The 23586-nt window shown below is 46.7% G+C and overlaps 1 long non-coding RNA gene across 1 annotated transcript in view; it reads left to right on the forward strand.

The window, feature by feature from the left end:
* LOC124520665 (uncharacterized) overlaps window positions 1-23586 on the forward strand; it is a 56571-nt gene that overhangs the window by 19349 nt on the left and 13636 nt on the right. The window contains exon 2 of the long non-coding RNA XR_006964361.1: window positions 10250-10313. This is a non-coding gene — a long non-coding RNA (uncharacterized LOC124520665). The remainder of the gene's footprint in view (window positions 1-10249; window positions 10314-23586) is intronic.

Raw genomic sequence — 23586 nt, forward strand, 5'->3', positions numbered from 1 at the left:
AGCTCTATGACATAATGTTATTACCCATTTTACAGATGAGGACATTGAGGAACATGGCAGGAAGGTCTGAAGTCTGCTAAACCTTAAGACCAGGAAGGCCTGAAATTCAGGCCAGAAATTCTAGCCAGACTCTAGACAGAGCTGACTGGATACCCTTCAGGCATCTCATACTCAACAGGTCCTTAGAACTTGACTTCTCCATACTTCTCTTCCATGGTTCATCACCCCTACTCCCACGCTTCCATCTGCCTGTCATCCCAGCAGGAAACTGGCCTCACAGATCTAATCCAGCACCAAAGCCCTCCTTATCTTTGGCAACTCCACCAAGCCAGCTTCTAGGCATCTGTCCCCACCCCGTACCCTTCCTCTGGATCCTGAGCTTTCTAAATGCATCATATCCTGCAGCAGTTCCAAAGTGTCCCTCTGTCCCTCCGATGTCTTATCTTGAGCATAAAGTCCACACTCCAGTCACTTGTTGAATCTCCACTTCTACCTTGCTCCTTCTACTCTCACTAAAGCTCTGGCCCCAGCTGTGGCTCAGATTGGAGCTCTCTTATACCTCTGGGCCTCTGCTGGGCTGGGTTCCTCTCTTTGTCTGGACAAATGCTTAATTGGCCCATAAGACTCAGCTTGGTCTTCTCTATCCCCTAAGACTAGATGACGCCGTGACATCCAATGCTCATCCCTACCCTACTGGAATTGCTTGTCTGTCTGTCCTGTTCCCCAGGTTGAACACAAGCTGCAGAAGTGCTAGGATCCATTGGTCTTGGAAACAAGGGCCTGGCAGACAGAGCAGGCACTCAGTAGCACATTCGTTGAATGAGTTTTCACAGTTGTCCTAGTGCGGGGCTGTCACACTCATGTAGTGGAGTGGCCCACTTTGGAGTGACATAAATGGGTTTGCGTCCTGCTTCTGACAGTATTTGTAGGGGTGACTTTAGGTGCGGTGCTTGGCTTCACCGGGCCTGGCATCTTCCACCTGGAAGATGGGATGATAGAATCATCTCCAAGTGGTTAAATTAAAATGCATGACTGGTGGGAAGAGCTTTGCAGACAATATTTATTAACTAGTGGTTCTGCCTACTTCTGCTGCTCAGCGGGATATGGTAGATGACAAAGATGAGGATTTGATGATCAGACTGCCTGGGTCCAAACACTGATTCCTCCATGATTTAGCTGTGTGACTTTGGGCAGGTTACTTAACCAACTTGAGCCTCAGTTTTGCCATATAAATTGGGGTAATAGTGCCCCCAGGATCTCCGCAGGGTTGCCAGGAGAATAAAATGCGATGATGTATATAAAGCAGTTAGCATGATGTCCCCATAATGGGTGGCTGTATTTTTAGCCATAGCTAAAAATGTAGCACATTTGGAGATCATGACCAGAGCCAAAGTCAGACGCTTAACCAACTGAGCCACTCAGGTGCCCCTAAATCTTGTTTTTTATACTGAATGGAGGATTTAAGGGAATCGCAACATCTTGACTTTAAGAATAAACTGGCAATCAGTGAGACTGGGGGGAGGGGGAGAATAAACTTCCGATTTCCCCCTGACCAAAAAAAAAAAAAGGTAGCACATTTGAGTCCTGTAATGTAGTGTGATGGGCAGGAACCCTGGGTTCTCCGTAAGTGACTTAGAGACAAATTCCTTCTCTCTGCTGTTCAGTTTTCACTGAACAAAGGGTCAGCTCAACTGGCTCCCTCGAGCTCTGAAGTACCTCAATTCTGAATCCTGCCTGCTCTTTGTCACCCCTAACACTATCTGGCACCCTCTCTAAGGAAAACCTTTTCCAAGGAAAGAGGACAGGCCCTTTTTCCGTCCCTCCAACTCTGCTCCTTAGCCTCATCAAAGCTGGCTTACTCTGTGACTCAACCTTCTGGGGTCCCTGTGTTTCTGGCTTCCACTGGGTGCTAATGGGTTAATCTGAGGCACTAATGGAACCCACAGGAACTCAGTGTTAGCTCACTAATGGGTCGCCCCATCTGCCCTCCCTGTAACATAATGCCTTCACCCTGGTAAAAGGCACTCAGGGATTTCCTGTTGGCTCCAATCTGCTGGTTTCTGACATATTGAAAGGCAGAGGCTGGAGAGGGAAGGAGGCAGATTGATAGAAGAGGGGACAGGATGAGGGAGGCTCTGAATCAGCAATCAGGACACCTGGGCTCCCATCCCAGCACTGCCACTGACTCGCTATGTGAGCTTGCGTGAATCCATTCCCCTCTGTGAGCCTCAGTTTCCTCATTTGTGGCATGTACAAGTTAAGCTGTAAATGCCTTGCTGGAGCTAACATTCTGGAATTATCCAATCCTGTCACTTTCTCGGCTGAGGGGTGAATGTCCTTCCAGCATCATTCAACCTCCACAACTATTGGGCACCTACCATGTGCCAGTCTATGCCAGGCACTGTGGACAGGGGGTGGCAGTGTGCAAATGAGGCACTGTCCTACCCTACGAGTTCCCAGGTCCTGTGCTATTCTGCTACAGCTTGTCTATTCACAGCATGGAGGAGAGCAGAGAGACCTCCATGCTTACTGAGAACCTCCTGTCTGCCAGACTGAGGGCACAGAGCAAATACAGATGGCTGCAGTTCTTCCATTCCTTTACGTTTTCTGATGACACCGTGTTTTGTCACCTCCTAGCCTTTGCACAAGCCATTCCCTATGCTTGGAATAGTCTTACCTCCCCTGTTCTTTGCCCATTTAAGTCAATTTCTTTTTCAAGCCTTGCCTGCCTGCCTTCCTCTTTTCTTTCCCCCCTCCCTCCCCTGCTTCCTTCCTTCCTTATTCCTTTCCTTCCTCCCTCCCTTCCTTCCTCTCTCCCTTCCCTCCTTCCTTCCTCCCTCCTTTCCTTCCTCTCTCCCTTCCCTCCTTCCTTCCCTCCTTCCTTCCTTCCTTCTCTACTTACAGAGCACTTACCATATGCTAGGCTGTGCCCAGGGTTTGGGATCCAGGAGTGAACAAGACACACTCTGTCTCTGTCCCCTGGGAACTTATGGATTCTTTGGGGAGGAAACAGCCAATTAAACAATTTCACACACACACACACACACACACACACACACACACACAACAATACAATAATTTAAGTTGCAATGAACATGAGAGGGACAGAAACAGGGCTGAGCTAGAAGGGTGTGGGGCAGCACTCTTGCAGGTGCATGTGCATAGCTCAGAGGCAGGAAAGCAAATGGCTTGTTACGAGAATGGAAAGGCCTGAGTACTGGAGCATTGGAGGGAGGAAGGCAAGCAGGGAGGCTGGAGACAGGGCCTGGCTGGAGCAGATCAGCCTAGGACTCCTCCCTCATGGTTGGATACGTGCTCACCCTTTATTTCCCCATCACAGCAGACATCACAATGGATCATCACTGCCTGCTCATTTCCCTGATCCCCCAAATAGACCACAAGTTCTTAAAGACAGAGACCACTTCCTGACTTCCTGTAAGTGTTGTGCCCTTTATTCGTTTTTTTTTTTTTAATGTTTAGTTTATTTATTTTTAAGAGAGAGAGCAAGCACACACTCGAGCAGGAGAGGGACAGAGAGAGGGAGAGAAAGAGAGAGAGAGAGAAACCCAAGCAGGCTCTACTCTGCTAGTGTCAGCATGGAGCGCGATGCAGCCTCGAACCCACAGACTTTGACATCGTGGCCTGAGCCAAAACCAAGAGTAAGACACTGAACTGCCCCCCCAGGAACCCCTCTTTTTTTTGTAAAGATTTTATTTTTTTTTCTTCTTTTTTTTTTTTTAATTTTTTTTTCAACATTTATTTATTTTTGGGACAGAGAGAGACAGAGCATGAACGGGGGAGGGGCAGAGAGAGAGGGAGACACAGAATCGGAAACAGGCTCCAGGCTCTGAGCCATCAGCCCAGAGCCTGACGCAGGGCTCGAACTCCCGGACCGTGAGATCGTGACCTGGCTGAAGTCGGACGCTTAACCGACTGCGCCACCCAGGCGCCCCAAGATTTTATTTTTTTAAAGTAATCTCTACACCCAACATGGGGCTTGAACTTACAACCCTGAGATCAAGACTTGCACACTTTACCAACTAAGCCAGCCAGGCACCCCTACCCTTTATTCTTGACTCACTGAATAAAGCAAAATACTAATCATCCATAGACCTGCCAGACACTGTCTCTCCAGTCAGCTTCATGTCAGTTCATGGCACCACTGTTCATCCAGCAGCTTAAACAAAATGCCCAGGAATCATTGTGGACACTTTGATTTCCATTTCTCTCCTCTGGCTATCCAGGAAAAGACCTGTCCCCTCTATTTCTCACCCCATCCCGGATCTGCCATGACCTCTGCCCTGGCACCAGCCTCCATGAGAACTCTGCGGCCCTCTCTTCCATTTCCCCCATCAGCCCACTCCCCTGCTTTAAATATTGGCAAGTAATTTTTTTTTTTAACTGTGCAGATTGAAAAGCAAAACAGGGGCGCCTGGGTGGCTTGTCGGTTAAGCATCTGACTTCGGCTCAGGTCATGATCTCACGGTCCGTGAGTTTGAGCCCCGCGTCAGGCTCTGTGCTGATAGCTTACAGCCTGGAGCCCGCTACAGATTCTGTGTCTCCCTCTCTCTCTGCCCCTGCCCCGTTCATGCTCTGCTCTCTTTCTCAAAAATAAATAAAACATTAAAAAAAAAATTAAAAAAAAAAAAGAAAAGCAAAACAAAAACAAAAGCACAGTCACTTCCCACTGTGCTTAAAATAAAATCTTTATCCCAGCCTACAAGTCCTTGCTGGGCCCCAAGCTCCTGTCCTACGCTGTCCCCTTTCCTTTTTTTTTTTTTTTTTTTTAATGTTTATTTATTTTTGAGAGAGAGAGAGAGAGAGAGTGGGGTAGGGGCAGAGAAAGAGGCGGAAGAAGATCCAAAGCGGACTCTGTGCTGACAGCCGAGAGTCCATACAGGGCTTGAACCCATGAACTGTGAGATCAAGACCTGAGTTGAAGTTTGATGCTTAACCGACAGACCCACCTAGGTGGCACTCCTCTTTGCTTTGCTAGCCACACTGCTCAGTCTCTCTGTCCTGAATTCCAAGGTTCGTTGCTGCCTCAGGATCCTTACGTGTGCTGTTCCCTCCTTGTGCTCAGTTATTTGTTTATTGTCAGTCTTCTTTCTCTCAAAGGTAAATAGCATGAGAGCACTCGTCTGCCTCAATCCTAGCTATAGCCCCACAAGCCTTCAGTTACTTGGTGTTGAATGAATGAAAAGATTTACATTTTTTATATGCCAGGCTCTGTTCCAAGCACTTTGCATGTAGGACCTGACTGAATCTCACTGTAGCAGAATCTGAGAGAGGAATGGCAGCTTGGGGAGGTGACGTGACCTGCCCAAGGTCATAGAGCCAGGAAGTCATGGAGCCTGGATTCAAACAGCCTGGCGCCCCGCCCCCCCCGCACCCCCCCCCAAGACCACACTAGCAACTGCAATGCTACGCTGATCCCCACAGCAAACCCTCATGTTTGAATGAGCAAATGAATGATTGGGCAAATGATAAACACCCGGACAGAGTGGCATGACTGAATGACAGACAATACCAGCTTTCAGAAGCTCACCATCTTCAATTTTTTGGGTCTCTGTTTTGAAGTGGGGAAAGAAGGGAGCGCTCTCAGTGACTGAGGATCCTTGTGTGCGACGCACGGTATCCAAATGGCCCTTGTGGTTATCTGCTCTGCCCAGTGACTGCCGTGACAGCTTGGGCAATGGTAGCGTTGGTAGCTGTGGGCTCCCCGCCCCTCCTTACCGGGCAGCTCTGCTATCTTTTGAGAGCCGTGGCTCTGCCTGGCTGCCCACCCGCCTGCCAGCCAGAGCTTCTTAGCTCATCAATCATGCCGCCCTGCTCTGCCAGGCTGTATCTGAGGAAGACAAGTCAGCTGAAGACAGAATGGGCCTCAGGCTCTGGAGGGAATGGAAGACACTGCAGGTAGCTGGGGGGGGGGGGGGGGGGGGGCGGTGCCCAGAGAGACAGCCAAGTCTGGCCCAATCCGGGCTCTGCTAAGGATGGTCGACTGGGGTAGTAGGCAGGGGCAGGGTTCCCATTAGAAAAGCAGTGGGTGAACAGAAGAGGTGGAGAAACGGTTGGTGAGGGGCCAGGGCGGTTTCCCATTGCAACTGAAATTGAGTCTCCCTGAGTGCCCAGGGAGCTGACTGACAGCTCTGGGAAGGCGGGCGTTTCAGGAGGCGGATTCAGGGCGGCTTGGCTGCCCTCCTGCACGGCCAGCTGCCCCGGGCTCCCCGTGGCTCAGCTTCCCAGCACCCCCTGCTCCCCAGCACCCCCTGCTCCCTCTCCACCAAGGGGAGGGGAGGGGAGTGGCAGGAGAGGTTGAGGCATCTACACCTTGGCTCCACCCTCTCCTTTCTCAGATAGGAGCCGCTTGGGATTGGGATTTGCAGTCTCTCCCCAGAGAGGTTCTGCTGAAAGTCAAGATGTCTGAGTTGAAAATTCCCTGGAGACCTCCTAGTCCAGAAAGACAAATCGGCAGGCTTTTGTTTTTGTTTTGCTTTTCAGTCTGCACAGTTAAAAAAAGAAAGAAAGAAAGAAAGAAAGAAAGAAAGAAAAAAAGAAAGAAAAAAAAAGAGTTGCCAACAATGAAATAGGAATAGATTGCACATAAAAATCTGATTTCTAGTTGCCTTTAAAAAATTAAAAGATCTGGCAACTTTGGGCTGGCTTTCCCAGAGCCAAGTAGAGGCGGCTCCCAACAGACCCCACCACCATGTCTGCTCACCCTCACCCCTTTGTGTCACTGCACCTGCTTGGGACTTGGAGTGGGCTGGGCCTTTCGAACCCTCACCTATTCCACACCCCCTCCCTGAGGAAAGTGAGGCACACAGCACAGTGAACCAGGAAAGCAGGGTCCCAGGAGTGAACACCCCAGGGCTGGCAGGTCTCCTAGTTTCATATCCCAGGGCTGCCTCTTTTGAGCTGTGTTCTTGGACAACTAGCCCAAGAACTTCTCAGAGCTCCAGTTTTCTCATCTGGCAATGGAGACAATGGCGGTACCTTGTGAGGAGTAAACATGTAGCACTGCCCTTTGTATGTTTACAAGGAAAATACTCTTAATTTTGAATAGTGGTATGTATGCTAATATATATGTTTCCGTTAATATCAACGCCCACCACACAGACCACTCCCACCCTTAGCAGCTTAAAACAGCATTGTATTCCTGTCTTTTGCAGTTCTGTGTGTGACCTGGTTCAGATGGGTGGTTTTTACCTGGGATCTCTGGTACAGTGGTATTGTGGTCACACAGGGGCTGGAGGTGCAGTCATTTGAATGCTCAACGGGAGCTGAACATCTCAGATGGCTTTCTCACACACCTGGCATATGATATTAGCTATCAGCTGGAGCTCAGACGGGACTGTGGACCACAGTGTCTACATGGCACCTCTCCATGTGGCTTGGGCTTCTCCCAACATGAGTAGAGCTGGAGGCAGAGATTGTCTCAGAGGAAGCAAACAAAGAGAACCAGATGTAGCCACATGACCTTTTATGACCTAGGCTTAGAAGTCACATAGCATCACCTCTACAGTTCTTTATTGATCTAGGCAGGTGTAAACCCACTGAGATTGAGTGGGAGGAGACAGAGACCCCACCTCTCAAAGAATGTTGGGGCTACGTTTTAAAACCATCACAACACATATGTAAACTGAAAAATAAGTCTCCCTTCCACCCCATTCCCTCAGGGCTGAATTACCCTCCCTAGTAGCAACCACTAATCCACTGCCTGTGTATCTTCCCAGAGAGAGTACACATGTACATGGACATGAGAATTTTATACATATAGAGATATCCATACTATTTACTCAGGTTATCCAAGCACTTCTCCAACTCAGGAACCAAACGGACTCAGATAGCCTCTCAGATTAGCTATTTGCTCTCAAACGCTTGCTATTTGCTATCTGAAACGAAATGCAGGAGTCAAAGATTCCAATAATGCAGCATCCCCTGCTATCGGAACCCTCACTATCTGAATTCAGAAACCAAATGGGTTTGGGTAGCAATAGGTGCTTGCATAAATATGCATAAAAACACTCTCCCCCACGCAAAGCGTGAGTATACGAGACATACTGTTCCGTTCCTTGCTTTTTTCACTTAACAATTTATCTTGGAGATCGGCCTGTTTCAGCAGGGTCTCATTCCCTGTAAGAGCACAGAGCATTCCATTGTTCCAATGTACCCTAATTTGTTTAATCAAATTGGCTACTTGCTTTTCCCCCCCAGTCTTCTGCTAATCACAACCCACACTACAGTAAGTAACCTTGTCCAGAAGTCTCTGTGCCCTTGGGTAAAGTTACCTGTGTGATAAATTCCTAGAGGCAGAATTCCAGGTCAAAGGGCAGGGTTCCTGTGACCATCTCTACTACATCCCAGCAGGACAGGCTCAGCCTCCACATTTTCTCTTGCACTCTGACCTGCATCTTTTGCCCTTGCTCATGCTGTCACCTGTGGGATCCTGCTGGCTTCAAGGGCAGCAGGTGGTAGCTGCCTGCCAGCTGACCAGTGAGGTCCTGCAGGGGCCTGCAGTGAGGAGGGGAACGAGAAGGCCCTGCAGGGACAGGGATGATGGCCTTTGTAAAAGGAGGACGTGGGGAGCTGGGAGGCACCTCACCCACTTATTTGCTTCCTGATTTCCAGCAGGAATTGTGTCTGTTTCTCTCAGACCCCAAAGTGGCTGCTGAGGTGATTCGGGTTGCTCCCCCTTTAAAGAGAATGAGAGCTTGCTTCCTGGGGCAGGTCCTGCACCCAGCTGTGCAGAGCTGTCTGTAGAAGCTTCCAGATGTGCAAAGGCCAAGAGGAGGAGGTGTTACCAGGAGTCCCACTTGCTCTTCCTCTTGCTTTTCAGTGTCACAGGATGCTCACAGCTGCTGGGTTCCACTCCTGGTCTTGCCACAGCATTGAACCAGGAGTCAGGGACCTAAATTCTTGCCCCTACAGTGTGTATCTTCCATTCCCATTTATGGCACAATTATCCTTATGTGCCCTGCATTTTTGTTATTGTTGCTGTTCTCTTATCTTTGAAGCCTCTTGATTCTTTTTTTTAATTCTTTTTTTTTTTTAATGTTTATTTATTTTGGGGAGAGAGAGAGAGACAGAGCCCAAGCAGGTAGAGCAGAGAGAGAGGGAGACATAGAATCTGAAGCAGACTCTAGGCTCCCACCTATCAGGACAGAGCCTGACGCGGGGCTCACACCACGAACCCTGAGATTATGACCTGAGCCAAAGTCAGATGCTCAACTATTTGAGCCACCCACGCGCCCCATGTGCCCTGTATTTTGATGAGGAGGCTGTACAGCATGTATGCATGTCATTTACTGTTTGGCCTCAGATCCATTCTCTGCCCTTCCCCCGCTGGGCTCAGCATCTAGGACTGAACTACATTTCCCAGGATGCCCCACCCACTCGTTTTCTGTGAGGTTCTGGCCAATGGGAGGTCCCGGCAGATTAGAGAGCTGGGCGGAGGGGGGGGGTTTGGGGAGTTGGGGGTGGGCGGATGTCAGGATGTATCCCCAGCACCAGCACTTCCGCAGTCTCTGGTAGTGACTCCAGAGGATGGCCCTTCCTTCAGCGTCCTAGCTCTGGGCAGCATGGCTCTTGGGCTGAAGTGACATCTACTCAGCCCTGGGCAAATAGTGATCTCCCACAGGTGTTAGTCCCTAGGTTGCCCCACCTATCCTTGGTTTCCATCCCTGCTAGCCTCATTAAATAGTTGCCCATATATATATTTTTTACTTATTTATTTTGAGAGAGAGAGAGAAAGAGAGGAGAGCTCATGTGCACATGCGGGGGAGGGGCAGAGAGAGAAGATCCCAAGCAGGCTCTGAGCCAGCCGTCAGTCAGCGGAGTCTGACTCAGGGCTCCATCTCATGGGAGATCATGACCTGAGCCAAGATCAAATGTCCGATGCTTAAGCGACTCAGCTACCCAGGCTCCCCTGCCTGTATTAACTCCTCTTGAGCTCTCTGCCGTGAGTTTTGATTTCCGGCCTTGGACCACTACTGTTGGGTGGGTGTGCATGTGGTCGGTCAGCAGGTCTGGATTCAAATCCCAGCTCTATGAAATACTAGTTGTGAAACTGACCTCTCCACGCCTCAGTTCCTTCATCTGTAAAGTGAGAACAATAATAGTACCTACCTCCTCAGTTTATTGTCAAGGTTAATTCAACTAATAGTTTATAAAGTGCTTAGAACACTGCTTGGATATAGTAACAACATTAATAATGTTTTGTTTTGTTTTGTTTTTTTGTCTCATCTAGCCCTCACAACTTCTCTGAAAGGGGCTATTATTGTCCTGATATTACGGAAACAGAAACCAGAAAGGTAAAATGACCGAGGCCACATAAATGTAGCGATGTGACTCAGACTAGGCCAGTCAGACTCCAGTTTATGCCCAGTCTATCCTGAAGCCAATCCAGACCACCTTCGGGGGCCAGGCTGGGGACTTTGCGTGAGGCTTCTGCACCTCCCATCCTGACTGCCCGATACTGTGTGGTTTGGCCTTTCTGTCACCATGTCCCTCATCCCCAGCCCATTGTTGCAAACAGAAGGCCAACAGTCAGCAGCCTGTTCCCCAGGCCAGAAGGAAAGGGGTGAGTCTGTGTTCAGGGAGGGAAAGAGCTAGGTGGTGGCAAAGGAAGCACGGGGTCATTTTCACCCTCTTCGTGTGACCAATCACTGAGCTCTTCTTCCGTGGCCAATACTGGGCTCTGGCCTTTTCACGACAAGTGACTTAAGATTTTTGTATCTGCATATAAAGGAAACCCAATTCAGTTGGCTTAAGGAAAATGCTAATGACTTGGCTCCTGGAACTGGGAAGTCCTGGAGTGGATTTGGCTGGAAACAGTGCATACTGATGTCTACTGCATCATCATCACTGTCCTCATCATCATTAGCATCATCATCTTGGCTCTATTCCCTTATAAGAAGTAATCTCATCCACAGACAGACGGGCTTTCTCTAAATCCTTATTCTCTAGCCCAGGAACGTCAGGGAGAAGAGATCTTTCCCCAAGGCAAACTCTGGTTGGCCTGTGGGAGTCTTGAGTCCACCGTAGGGACCAATCACTCCTGGCCAAGAAGGGGATATCATGATTGGCTGGCATGGTCATTGCCCCACCCCTATGGCCAAGATGAGACCAAAGCTCTGTGATGGAAAGTATCAGCAGAGCACCTAGAACAATCCGGATCCCAAGGAACGGGAAATATAAAAAAAGAGTAAATGAATGAATTCGTGTTTGTGTCACCTGTTATACATTGCTTTCTTTAATCTGTACTATTATTAGCTTTATTTTTCAGAGGAACAGTTAGGCACAGAGAGGTTGAGTAAGAAGGTCACACTTAATGGCTCAGCCAGGATTAGGACCCAGGATCGCCTGCCTCCAAAAGACCTACTTTTACCCAGGATAGTTCCTTTCCCACAGGCCGCCCAGGGCTCAAGGACATAGGTGAGAAGGGAAGAATCTAGAAGGAGAGGGGGTGGAGAGAAGATGGCAGACTTTGCTCTGGGTCCTGCCTTCAGTGGTGTACAGTTATTATCAACAGAAAGGTCCAAGCCTTCTCTGTGGGCAAGGAGCTCAGAGATACTTGTACTCAAGGACACCGTTGCACTCCCTTGACTGAGGACCCTGGCTGGGGATCTCTTAGCTTGTTTTCTTTTCCATGGGCGTGAGTCAGGTTTTTTGCTCTGGGCTCAGGTTTGGGGCTGAGCTACAATGCTTGCTATCTTGCGTCTGTACATACAGGAAGCTGTCCTCAGCAAAGCCAGCATGTCAAACAGCAGCCTAGCATGTCCCTAATGGGAACCCCCTGTACCTGTCCCCACTCCAACTCTATGCCAGACAGTTCCTCTGATAGACCACAGCCTCTTCTGTCTCCTTGAGTTTGTATTTCATGCTGTTCCTTTTGCCCACCTGGAAAGCACTTCCTTCCTTACCCTCTATCCAGCTGACTCCTCAACATATGGAATTCAGTTCAGGGGTCACCGCCTTCAGGAAGCTTCTTTGACAAGCCTGCTGCTCTCTTCCTGGTGTAGAGGCCTCTTCACTGTGCTTATTTTTGGCATAGCACTAATCACATTCTGATTAAATTCTTTTTACTGGTCTGTTTTCTTCATCAAATCCTAAGATCTCTGATGAAAGAACTTCATTTCTGAACACAGCTGGTGCTCCATAAGTGAGTGGTGAATTAACAAATGAATCAATAATTGATTTTTTTAAATGTTTATTTATTTTTGAGAGACAGAGAGAGCACAAGCAGGGCAGGGGCAGAGAGAGAGAAAGACACAGAATCTGAAGCAGGCTCCAGGCTCTGAGCTGTCAGCACAGAGCCCAATGCAGGAGCTCGAACTCATGGGCCATGAGATCATGACCTGAGCTGAAGTCGGACACTTAACCACCTGAGCCACCCAGGCGCCCCACAAATGAATCAACAAAGGGCAACACTGGGACCTGTGCCATTTGCTTTGCAGGTCTGGGCACTGACCATGACTGCTTAGGGTATATGTTGGGAGTACAGGCAGGGCAGGGATGTAGCCAGGAGATCTGAGTCTTCATGGGCGAATCACTCTGATTTCAGTCAACCAGCGCAGGTCTTCAGAGTCCCAGGTCACTTCTGGCTTCTCTCTGTCCTAGAAAATAGATGAGAAAATTTAGTTCTTAGGTAAATTATAGAGTAACTCATAGACTTGTGTGGAATGTTGCAGTCATGGAAGCTGTTGTCAGAGGGAGATTTTTTGCTTATAAAAACTTTTCCTATATCTCTTAGGCTCATTTTTGGGGTCTGCAAATTAAACTGAAAAAAGATCTGACCACAGAAAAAATGACTCCAGGAGGTGGTTAGAATTTGGGTTTTCATAGGCGATAGGAGGGAGAAGGGTTTATAGGAAAACAAATGACCATGAGGGAAGATAAGTTGGCCCTTAGGACAACAGATGAGATGATAGTTTTGTGATAATGTCTGTTTAGGTGTGGTGATTCTAGTCTTGAGTTAGTCTTTCCTGGTTGCTTCCCAGAGGCGATTTATAACAATGAGTTCTTTTGAGAAGCTATGCATTTAGGGAGATAAGACATATCAGGAATTCAAATGCCTTCTACCCCAAATAATTTTGGTGCTACAGTAGCATATCATTGAAAAATTCAGGGATTCTGAGGTGCCTGGCTGGCTCAGTCAGTAGAGTATGTGCTCCTTGACCTCAGGGTTGTGAGTTCAAGGTCCATGTTGGGCATAGAGCTTGCAGAAAGAAAAGAAAAAAAAAGACAAGACAAGACAAGAAAAAAGAAAAGAAAGTCCAGGGATGGGATACTGCATCAGTTGAAGCTGAATCCAGGGGCTCAACCCATTTTGTCTTGAAGCTGAATCCAGGGGCTCAACCCATTTTGTCATCTCAGGTCTTGATCTCTCTCTTATATACATCAGTTAATTAATTAATCCATTCCACTCTCCCCAGCTCTAATTCTCTCCCTCTCATTCCATGCTGTCTTCTGTGATGGCTTCATTCTCAAGAAAGCTCCTCCCATGTCATGACCAGATGGTCTCCAGCAGTTCCAGATGTGCACCAAACCAACTGTTGGCAGTTCCTTTTTTCCCAAGAGTTCAAGCAAAATTCCTTGGATCGAGTCTCATTGGCCCAGCAAGCAGAAGAAATTGGCTGATGAGACACACCAGGCCTGGCACGAGTGCCTACCCTGGAGCCAGGCGGGTAGAAAGGCCAGGTCAGCCTCACCCAAACTGTATGGACTAAGAGTGGAGGAGGGGTGGTTTCTGGAAAGATGACGAGGATGCTACTAATAGGAGTGGAGTGGATTCCAGGCAAGGGAAAACCACAGATGTCCTCTATAGACAGCAAAGTCTACAGCAAGGAAAGCTGAATCATACAGTTATAGAATCACAGAGTTTCAGAAGGTTGGAGCTAAAAGACACCTTAAAAGTGGACTCATGCAGCCCTTTTTGTGACAGCTGCTTGCCTAGCGCCCCAGGGAGTCCCCTACTGTCCCAGGCTGATGCCTGAATCCTGGGCAGCCTGGGGTATTGAGGAAAGGGTCCCCCTGGGATTCTGCCTCCTTCCTCACTGTTTTTCTGCTGGAAGATTCTGGGTCACAGCTGCCCACCAGGGGCCTTGTTTATGCTCCTTCCCGGTGAGCTCTGGGCTCTGGCCATCTGCCAGGCTGGCAGTCAGCCACACCGACCATGGGCTATACACTCCCTCCTTGACACAGAGGCCCAGTCGGAAAGACACCCAGGGAGCTAGAAGCAAGCCAGGAAGCAGGGAGCGGTCCAGCCTGAGGCAGAGGCCTGGAGCCCTGCTCAGGCCTAGTGTGCTGAGTCTCCCCTCCCCCCACCAGCCCTGGGAGCCAGGACCCACCACTTCAACCACAACTGGAGCATCCTGTTCAGACCTGTTCAGACACTCCTGAGGCCCTGGGCCATTGTGTTTCTCCCAAGTGAGAACTGAAAGCAAGAGGAAAGCATGGTTAACCTAAACAAAGCTTTACAGAATGGAACGGCTGGGCCTTCTCTCTCTCCCTCAACCCTCTGCTCAACAAGCAGAGGTCTGGATTCCTCTGTGACTCTTGCCATCCTTCCCTCCTTCATGTCCTCCTTCCCTCTTCGCTTCCCCCTTCACTTCTCACACAGAATGTTCCAGCAAAAAGGGTGCTTTAAAAACACCAACTCCAGAGATTGCAGATTGGCAGCTCATAGTTCAGAACATGTTGTATTTGGCCCTCCCACTGTTTAAGAAATATTTGAGCCAACATTTTAAAAATTGGGAGATTTCACATAAAAATTCACATGTCTAGCTTCTTTAGAAAACTAAGGTCTGTTAACCCTGGGCCTGTGTGTCCACATGGCACCAATTGTTGATGGTGAGTGTCAGCAGCTCCTGTGTACAGGGAGTGGACTACAGTTCCCTCTTGTCCCCTCCACTGAGACCAAGTGCCAGTTTCCATTTTCTTTCATCCTTGGCATTTTCGTTTTTATTATTTTAGATAGTTTGCTTATCTGGCACCATCAGAAATAGGAAATGAAAGACTGAGAGAGTGGCGTGATTTAAGGAAATCAGAAGAGAAATGTTTCTATCATTAGCTTGGCCCAGTGAGCATTTGGGTTTGCAACCCCAATCTAAACAATACCCTAATTTTGCAGAAAGACTACTCTGGGCCCAGAGGGTCCAGTCCCTCTCTTGACCAAGGATGCATACCCAGCCAGTAGAAAGGTATCTGCACCTGTACTTCTTGGATGGGGAGGCGGCTGTAGGTGGCTTTATGTTTCCTCCACACATACCCACCCTCTCAGGAGGGATGAGGACAGTTTCTGAGGAAGCATCACTCTTGTCTCTGTGTTTTTGTCTTAAAGGGGAGACTTTGCAGAGGAAACTAGCAGCCACATGACAGGTCTGGGACCCCCTGCTGTTAGAAGCCTTCCAGGAAGGAGGGGTGGGGTGGGATAGACCCAGGGCTGTCAGGAAGAGGCTGTCTGGGAGCTGAGAGCTGCCTTGTTCTCTGAGGCGCTAGGCTCTGTGCAGTGGTCTCTGGGAGACAGACATCATCTCACCAGAGGGAAGAAGTTTTTATTGAATCTTGCTGTTTGAAGAATGAGCTGCCTGGGGAGGTAGAAAGTTCCCACTCCTGGAGGTGGTCAAGCAAGACTGAAGGCCATTGATGGGGATGTTGTAGGGAGATAAGAGGTAGAGGGTTTGGGTTGAGCTGAGGTTACTTTTTGGAGGTTCTCTGATAAGTATTGGAGGTTTGGGGAACCCCCTAAAATCACAAAGAGTTATGTGTCTCAGGAAAGTATTTATGGCTTTTTTTTTTTTTTTTTTTTTTCAGATTCCCAAAGGCTCACCTGAGCCTACAAATAGGCTATTGACCTATTGGTAGTCAGGTAGTTGGCCAAGAGGCAGGTAGTTGGCCAAGAGGAAAGACAGTGTGAAGTGAGGATCACAAGACTGCCAGTGGCCTGGGGCCATCTCTCCACGCCATTCATTAGCCATCAGCTACATCATTCCAGTGGCCACTCACCTAACTTCTCTCTGCCTCTGTTTCTGCATCTGTAAGACAAAAATAATAATGGGACCTACTTTGTCATCTTATTTTAAAGGATAAGTGAACTTACAACAATAGTTGACACAGGGATTAGCTATTATTATTGCTAATATTCCTTTCAACTCAGATTCTACTGGAAACAGATTCACGAATTTTGAATGTATGTAACTGGCAAGCCTTATTATAGTCTTGCATTTTTGCAGGAGGTGAAGCTATGATCCTTAGGCAGGATCACTTTAATAGTGAAACTTCAATTCGTGGTGGGCAAGGAGGGAAAGCTGCATAGCTCTGCTTTGAACTTTCTTTTCCTTTTTTTTTCTTTATTTTTTTAACTGGTTCCATGCCCAGTGTGGGGTTTGAACTCATGACCCTGAGATCAAGAGTCACATGCTCTACTGACTGAGCCAGCCTGCTTAGAACTTTCTTAATGTGACCTTCAACTAGTTAAACTTCTTATGGCCTTAGTTTCTACATCTACAAAATGGGAGTCATGACAGCTCCTATTTCCTAGCGTTGCTTTAAAGATTAAATAACATAATTCACTTAAAGCATTCAACCAGTGTCTTGTGCATGAGAAAGCACTTGACTAACTGGGTAGGATGTTCTTTATGAGGAGCCTGTAATCACAAGGTACTGTACAAACTAAGTCTCAATTGTCATCCTGTAGGTTCTGGAGATTTATTTTTTGCATATACAGGCTCCCCTTTTAGAGCTAAGGCCCTTGGGGACAAGAAATGGCAGCCACCACAGATAGTGGAAAGAACATGAACCAAGAGTGGTGAGTTCCAGCCTAGGCTCTGACACTAATTGGCAGTCTCTATGCTACATCTCAACATTTCATTTGTATGAAAATGTAGCTAAGAATTATTCAGCTGCTCCCCTCTGCTGATCACTGCTTAAGATGATTAAAGGAGACAATTTAGGGGATACAAACAAATGTATTTAACACTTCATGTAGCAGGTACTCTCTGTTCCCGAGGGTCCAGAGAACAGCAAAATGAGGCAGGAGGCAGGAAGCTTTTATAGGATAAAGAATAAGGAACAAGGAAGAGAAAAATAGAAAATGAATAAGGAACAAGGAAATGAGTGTAGAGCCCAGAGTTAGCTTGGCCTTTGGGGATTGGCTGCCTGGGTATACTGCCTTTCTGGTCTGCCAGACCATTTACAGGGACACAAAACTAACCTAAATTTCGGTTTGCTGACTTAGCCCCCCAGGCAGGAGTGGCTTCATGTTGGACCTAGACATTTATTTCAACAGCACACCATGCTGACCTTTATGTGACTGATGTCATTTAATCATGGGATAACTTTGTAAAGTACCTTGTATTATTTTCATCCTATTTTACATGTGGAGAAATGGAGGTTCAGAAGTTGACTCCAGATCACACAGGAGGTAAGGGATGGAGCTAGTTTTGGGCCCAGGGCCTATGTAGTTCACTACTAAGCTGCCTTGGTTCAACACAGTGATTTCTAAGACCTCAACACAACAACGTCATATGTGGCCAAGAGTGAAAATCCTAGAAAAGCCAATCTAACCCTGGGCAGTTTTATTCTCCCCACTCTATCTTATCCTCCCCATGTCTATCTTCTTCTTACTTCTTCTTCTTTTTTTTTTTTTTTTAATGTTTATTTATTTTTGAGAGAGAGAGAGAGAGAGAGAGAGAGAGAGGCAGGGGCAGAGAACGAGGGAGACACAGAATCCCAAGCAGGCTCCAAGGCTCTGAGCTGTCAACGCAGAGCCTGACATGGGGCTCGAACTCACAAACCATGAGGTCATAACCTAAGCCAGAGTCAGATGCTTAATCAACTGAGCCACCCAGACGTCCCTCTTCTCCCTACTTCTACCCTCAGTATTTGGGGGTTGCTTGGACACTAGTTTCCAGCAAAGGAGGTGCTGATACAAAACGCCCTCATTTTATTTACTCTTCCTTTTGAGGCCCTGGAGATACGAACTACTCCAGGTCCACATAGCTAAATACATCTCCCTGAGGCTGATGGTTTCTCAAAAGTTACTGAAATAATTTACCTAAAGTGCCCATTTGTCGTGTGGTGACTTGAATAAACAGGGCTTGGTCTAATCCCAGAGTGACTGTAGAGTGCCATTTATTTCACAATCGTTTATTAAATGCTGATAATGTGCCAGATACAGCCCTAGCTGCGGGGCTCTAGCAGAGGAAGGGGGAAGAATGAAACCAACAGGGACCCACATAAACAATTTCAGGGGAGGATAAACACCAGGGGGGTGAGAACAACAGGCGAGTGACTGAGAGTGTGAAGACGTGTGGCCGTGGCCGGCGTGGAGAGGGCTCTCTGAGGCAATGTGGCTGCCAGCAGGTTTGAACTCTGCTATGGCCCTCAATCCTCAGAAGATCTCCAGGAGGAAGGTGATGATCCTTATTGTACTGAGGATGAGTGAGACTTCAGAAGTTAAAAAACTTGCCTGAGTTGCAAAGCTTAGAAGTAGCTGGCTGGGATTCCAACAACGTTCCATGCACTCCAAGTCCGTTAACTTCACCGGCGTTGTGTTGGCTTCACTATAAAATGAGTGGGGTCAGAACAAAAACAAAAACAAAAACAGAATAAAAAAAAATAAGATGAGTCAGTTAGACTAAGATGACTCCTTAAGGCCTTTCTCTAAAGTCATATATATAGGAAAATAAAATAAAATAAAACATATATGCAGGGGAGCCTGGGTGGCTCAGTCAGTTAAGCGATTGACTCTTGATTTCGGCTCAGGTCGCAATCTCATGGTAGGTGAGATCAAGCCCCACATCCGGCTCTTCACTGACAGAGCCTGCTTGGGATTCTCTCTCTCTCCTCTCTCTGCCCCTCCCCCCTGCTCTCATGCATGCACGTGCTCTCTCTCAAATAAATAAACTTAAAAAAATAATAAAATCATATATGTAAAGAATGGACAAAGGAGATCTGGTGGCAGCCAATACCCCTAAGAGCAGGTGCTCTATTTTCCCATGATGCAAGGAATAAAACACTAATTATGACAAGAGAACTGGGGAGGCCAGGCTTACTTATGTTCTGCCTGTGCACTGGGGTTTCAGGATATCAGTGGTTTAGCAGCTGCTGGAACAGGTCATCAGTCAAGAGACCAAATGCAAATGCCTCCCACCCCGAAATTCCTGCCTTGTGAAGACAAAGGACTTCAGACAGTCTCAGGGAAGGGCTCACCCAGGGGGACCACCAGCAGCTCATGCTAAGGGTGTGGAGCCTTTTTCTAGAGATTTACAAGCTGGTGGTTTCAGGCTCACAGGAGCTGCAGTTTTGGCCTCCCCAAGCTTCCCCCTCCAACTCTATAGCAAAATCAATTCCAGTGTCACCTCAGCTGTGAAAGGGTCTCTGACCAGACCATAGGCGGGGTTGGTCTGCTTGCCTGCTCCTGCTTCCCTAGCTCGGCTTCCTCCTTTTATTAGAATACCGCTAGGAAAAAAGTGATAATAATGAATATTTATTAGACCCTGTCCTAAGAGGCTTTATAAAATGATCTCATTTAATTCTTTTTGCTGTGGTGGTGGTAGTAAAATATAACATAAAAGTTACCATTTTATCTATTTTGTTTTTACTACTGAAACAATTTTATTTTATTTTATTTTTTTACTTTTTAAATTCAAGTATAATTAACATACAGTGTTATATTAGTTTCAGGTGCACAATATAATTCAACAATTTTATACATTACTCAGTGCTCATCAGGATAAGTGTACTTTTAATCCCCTTCACCTATTTCACCGATCCCTCCATGCACTCTAAAAACTACCAGTTTGTTCTCTATATTTAGGAGTCTGTTTTCTTTTCTTTTCTGGTTCGTATCCTTTTTTTGTTCATTTGTTTTGTTTCCTAATTCCACGTATGAGTGAAATCATATGGTATTTATCTTTCTTTGTCTTATTTCACTTAGCATTACACCCTCTAGATCAATCCATGTTGTTACGAATTGCAAGATCCCATTTTTTGTGACTAATATTCCATTAGGTGTGTATATATATATTTATTTATATCTATCAATTGTATCTATATGAATTATTATTATATATATAAATTATATATCTATGTATGGATACTTACATTGTTCCCATATCTTGACTATTGTAATAATGCTGCAATAAACATAGGGGTGCATATTTCTTTTCAAATTAGTGTTTTCATTTTCTTTGGGTAAATACCCAGCAGTGAAAATATTGGATCATATGGTAATTCTATTTTTAATTTTTTGAGGAACCTCTATGTTTTCTACAGGAAAACCTGTTTTACACAGTGGCTGTGCCAATGTACATTCCCACCAACACAGCACAAAGGTTCCTTTTTCTCCACATCCTTGCCAACCCTTGTTATTTCTTGTGTTTTTGGTTGTAACCATCTGACAGGTGTGAGGTGATATCTCATTGTTGTTTTGATTTGCAATTCCCTGATGATGGGTGATGTTGAGCATCTTTTCGTGTATCTTTGGCCATCTATTTCTATGTCTTCTTTGGAAAAATATCTATTCATGTCCTCTACCCATTTTTAATTGGATTATTTGTTTTTGTTTGTTTGTTTGTTTTTGGTATTGATATGTGTAAGTTATTTATTTGGATATTAACCCTTTATCAGATACATCATTTGCAAATATCTTCTTTCATTTAGTAGGTTGTCCTCCATTTTAACTATTTTTAAGCGTACAATTCAGTAGCATTAGGTACATCCACATTTTGTGCAACCAGCCGTTGGCAAATATCATTCTACTGTCTGTCTCTGAATTTGCCTATTCGAGGTATCTCGTGTAAGTAGAATCACAAATTATTTGTCCTTTTGTGTCTGACCTATTTCACTTAACATGATGTTTTCAAGGTTCATTCATGTTGCAGCATGTATGAAAATTTCATCCCTTTGTAAGGTTGAACAATATTCTATTGTATGTATATGCCACATTTTGTTTACCCAGTCACCCATTAATGGACATTTGGAATGCATCCACTTTTTTGTTACTGTGAATAATGCCACTATGAGCATGGCTCTGCAAGTATCTGTTCAGTTCCATGCTTTCAATTCTTTTGGGTATATACCCGGATGGAATTACTGGAAGATACCAGTATCATCTGCATTTTTCAGATGGGCAAACCAAGACTCAAAAGAATAAATATGCACAAGGCCAGGAAGTGGATGAAAAGCTATGACATCCTTTCTTTCTTGGAGCTTACAGTCTAGTGGGGAGAAGAAAGACATTAAACAGCTAATTACACAAAATGTTTTTCAGTCACAGTTGTGGCAAGTGCTGGGTCTTTTCTTGTTCTACCACAGCTGGTCACCAACCCCTTCACCTCTCCACAGCTCTCCAGTACCCCTTCTCTGATGCTCTCTGTGGCTGCCACCATCAACAGCCTCCCCAGTGCTCTCCCAGCTTCCAAGCACCTCAAGCCCATTTCCTACCTGGCAGAAGGAAGGAAGGAAGGAAGGAAGGAAGGAAGGAAGGAAGGAAGGAAGGCCTTTCTAAAGTGCCAATCTAAGCCTACCATTGAATCCATTAAGATTCTTCAGTGTCTTCCTGAGGTCCTCCAACCTGGCTTATCAATTCCTGAGTGTTCCTGCTCACCTTCCCCTCTCCTTCCTGACAGTAAGAATGAAGATCAGGTCAAGATCAGATCTCCAGTGTAGCCCCAACCCAGGATTTCTCCACCTTGACACTACTGACATTTGGGGTAGGATCATTCTTTGTTGTAGGGACCTGTCCTGTACATTGTAGGATGTTGAGCAGCATCCCTGGTCTCTCTCCACTAGACTCCAGTAGCACCTCCTTCCTCCAGTTATGACAATCAAAAATGTCTCCAGACATTGCCAGAGGTCCCCTGGGACACAAAGTTCACCCCACACCTGTCCATTGTGGTTGTGGAAGCTTTTACCCACCTAGCAAACTCATATAGATACCTCTTCAGGTGTCTCTCCTGAATGCTCCCATCAAGCTATATCTTGTATGCCCCCCCCCACCCCGCCCCAGACTATGAACATCCTGAGGGTAAGGACCATGTCTAATCCATCTTGGTATCCCCAGCACCCAGCTCAGTACCTGGCTTTATCTATAATGAACCCAATAAAAATGTGTTGGATGAAAGAGTGAGTAAATGAAATATGAGCTGCCCATCTCTCCTGACAAACAATGATTTCCTTTTGAGGAAAACAATCCATCTCTGGGTCTCCAGTAGCCCCAGGAGAGCTTGCACTTGGGTAGATATTTTTGTTAACATCCACGTCTAGATATCCCTTATCATAACTTGCCATCACTAACTATTGACAGATGGGTTGCTAAGGGAAACAAAGGTGTTTGGGGGATGCTCTAACTTTTGAAGTTGAGAACAAAGGGACAGCATGGGTAGGGCATGGGTAGGGCCCAGGGCAGTGCCACCCAACAGAATTTTCCATGATAATGGAACTGTTGTAATAACCTATACTCTTCAAGTACAGTAGCCACCAGCCACTTGTGGCTATTGAGCACTTGAAATGTGGCAAGTGCAAATTAAGAACTAAATTCTTTGTTTTATTTAACTCTGATTAAATCTAAATCTGGACAGGTCTAGAGCATTAGTTTCAGAGTCAAGGTGCTTGGATTCCAGTCCTGCCTCTGACTTTAACTCATCTGTGTGGCCTTGGACGACTGCCTTTCCTTCTCTGTAAAATGAAGAATTAAGATTAGGATAGAGATGACAAAGATGTTTCCTCTGGCATGCCAGCCCTTGTGGATTGCTGATGGCTGGCTGGAGCACAGTCTGGAGGAGAATTCTGAAGGCCTGTATTGCCCAGAAGGAAGAATACACTATCTGATGAGCTCATGTGATGCATCCTGAGGGGGTGCTGCAAGCCTATGGTTCCAGGACTGAACTGTTCTTTCGCTCAGCTCCTGGGAGTGCTGGAGTGTTGTTGGGCCAACTCAGCTGAGCCCCTTTCTAGGACTGGCCCTTGGCTGAACAAGTGCCACCCCATTGGCTAATGTGGGGGTCCACAATAAGAGACAGCTCTGCATAGGTCATTCTGGCTCCTGAGCTCCATCCTAATTCAACTTCTCCCCTGCCCCATCCTGCTTTGCTCCCTCCCCACAGCTGCTGTTCCCGACAGCATCTTCAGTAAATCTCCTGCATGCAAATGTCTGTCTCAGAGTCTACTTCCCTGAGAACCCAGGTTGAAGACAGCATGGTGGTGGTGAGGGTGGAAGCTAGGGTTTGGTGGTTCTTGGGCCATGAATTTGCCATCTAGGGTCTAGGGAAGTTACAAACCAAGTTTTCTCACAGTGGCCTCTTGTACCTATACCAAATGACAAAAAACAGCCCAGCTACAGCCCTGCTTCTAAGAAACTATATTCCCACCTGAATCCAATATCTGATGCCTGTTGTCATTAAGCAGAGGCCAAGAATGAAAACCAAGAGGAAAGCCCACGGTTCACTCACTCTGATGGTTCTCTGATGGTTCTACCTCACCCAGAAGACTGGGAGGCTTCTCTGAGTTCCCTGACATGCCAGCAGGCCACAGGGAGCTTTGGGAGGGCAGAGAACAATCTGACAATGGCAGAAAAGACAG

Source organism: Lynx rufus, unplaced genomic scaffold (genome assembly GCF_022079265.1).
Source record: "Lynx rufus isolate CCGP_SWC_20201006 ecotype Redwood Valley unplaced genomic scaffold, mLynRuf1.p SCAF_1, whole genome shotgun sequence".
Classification (NCBI taxonomy): Eukaryota; Metazoa; Chordata; class Mammalia; order Carnivora; family Felidae; genus Lynx; species Lynx rufus.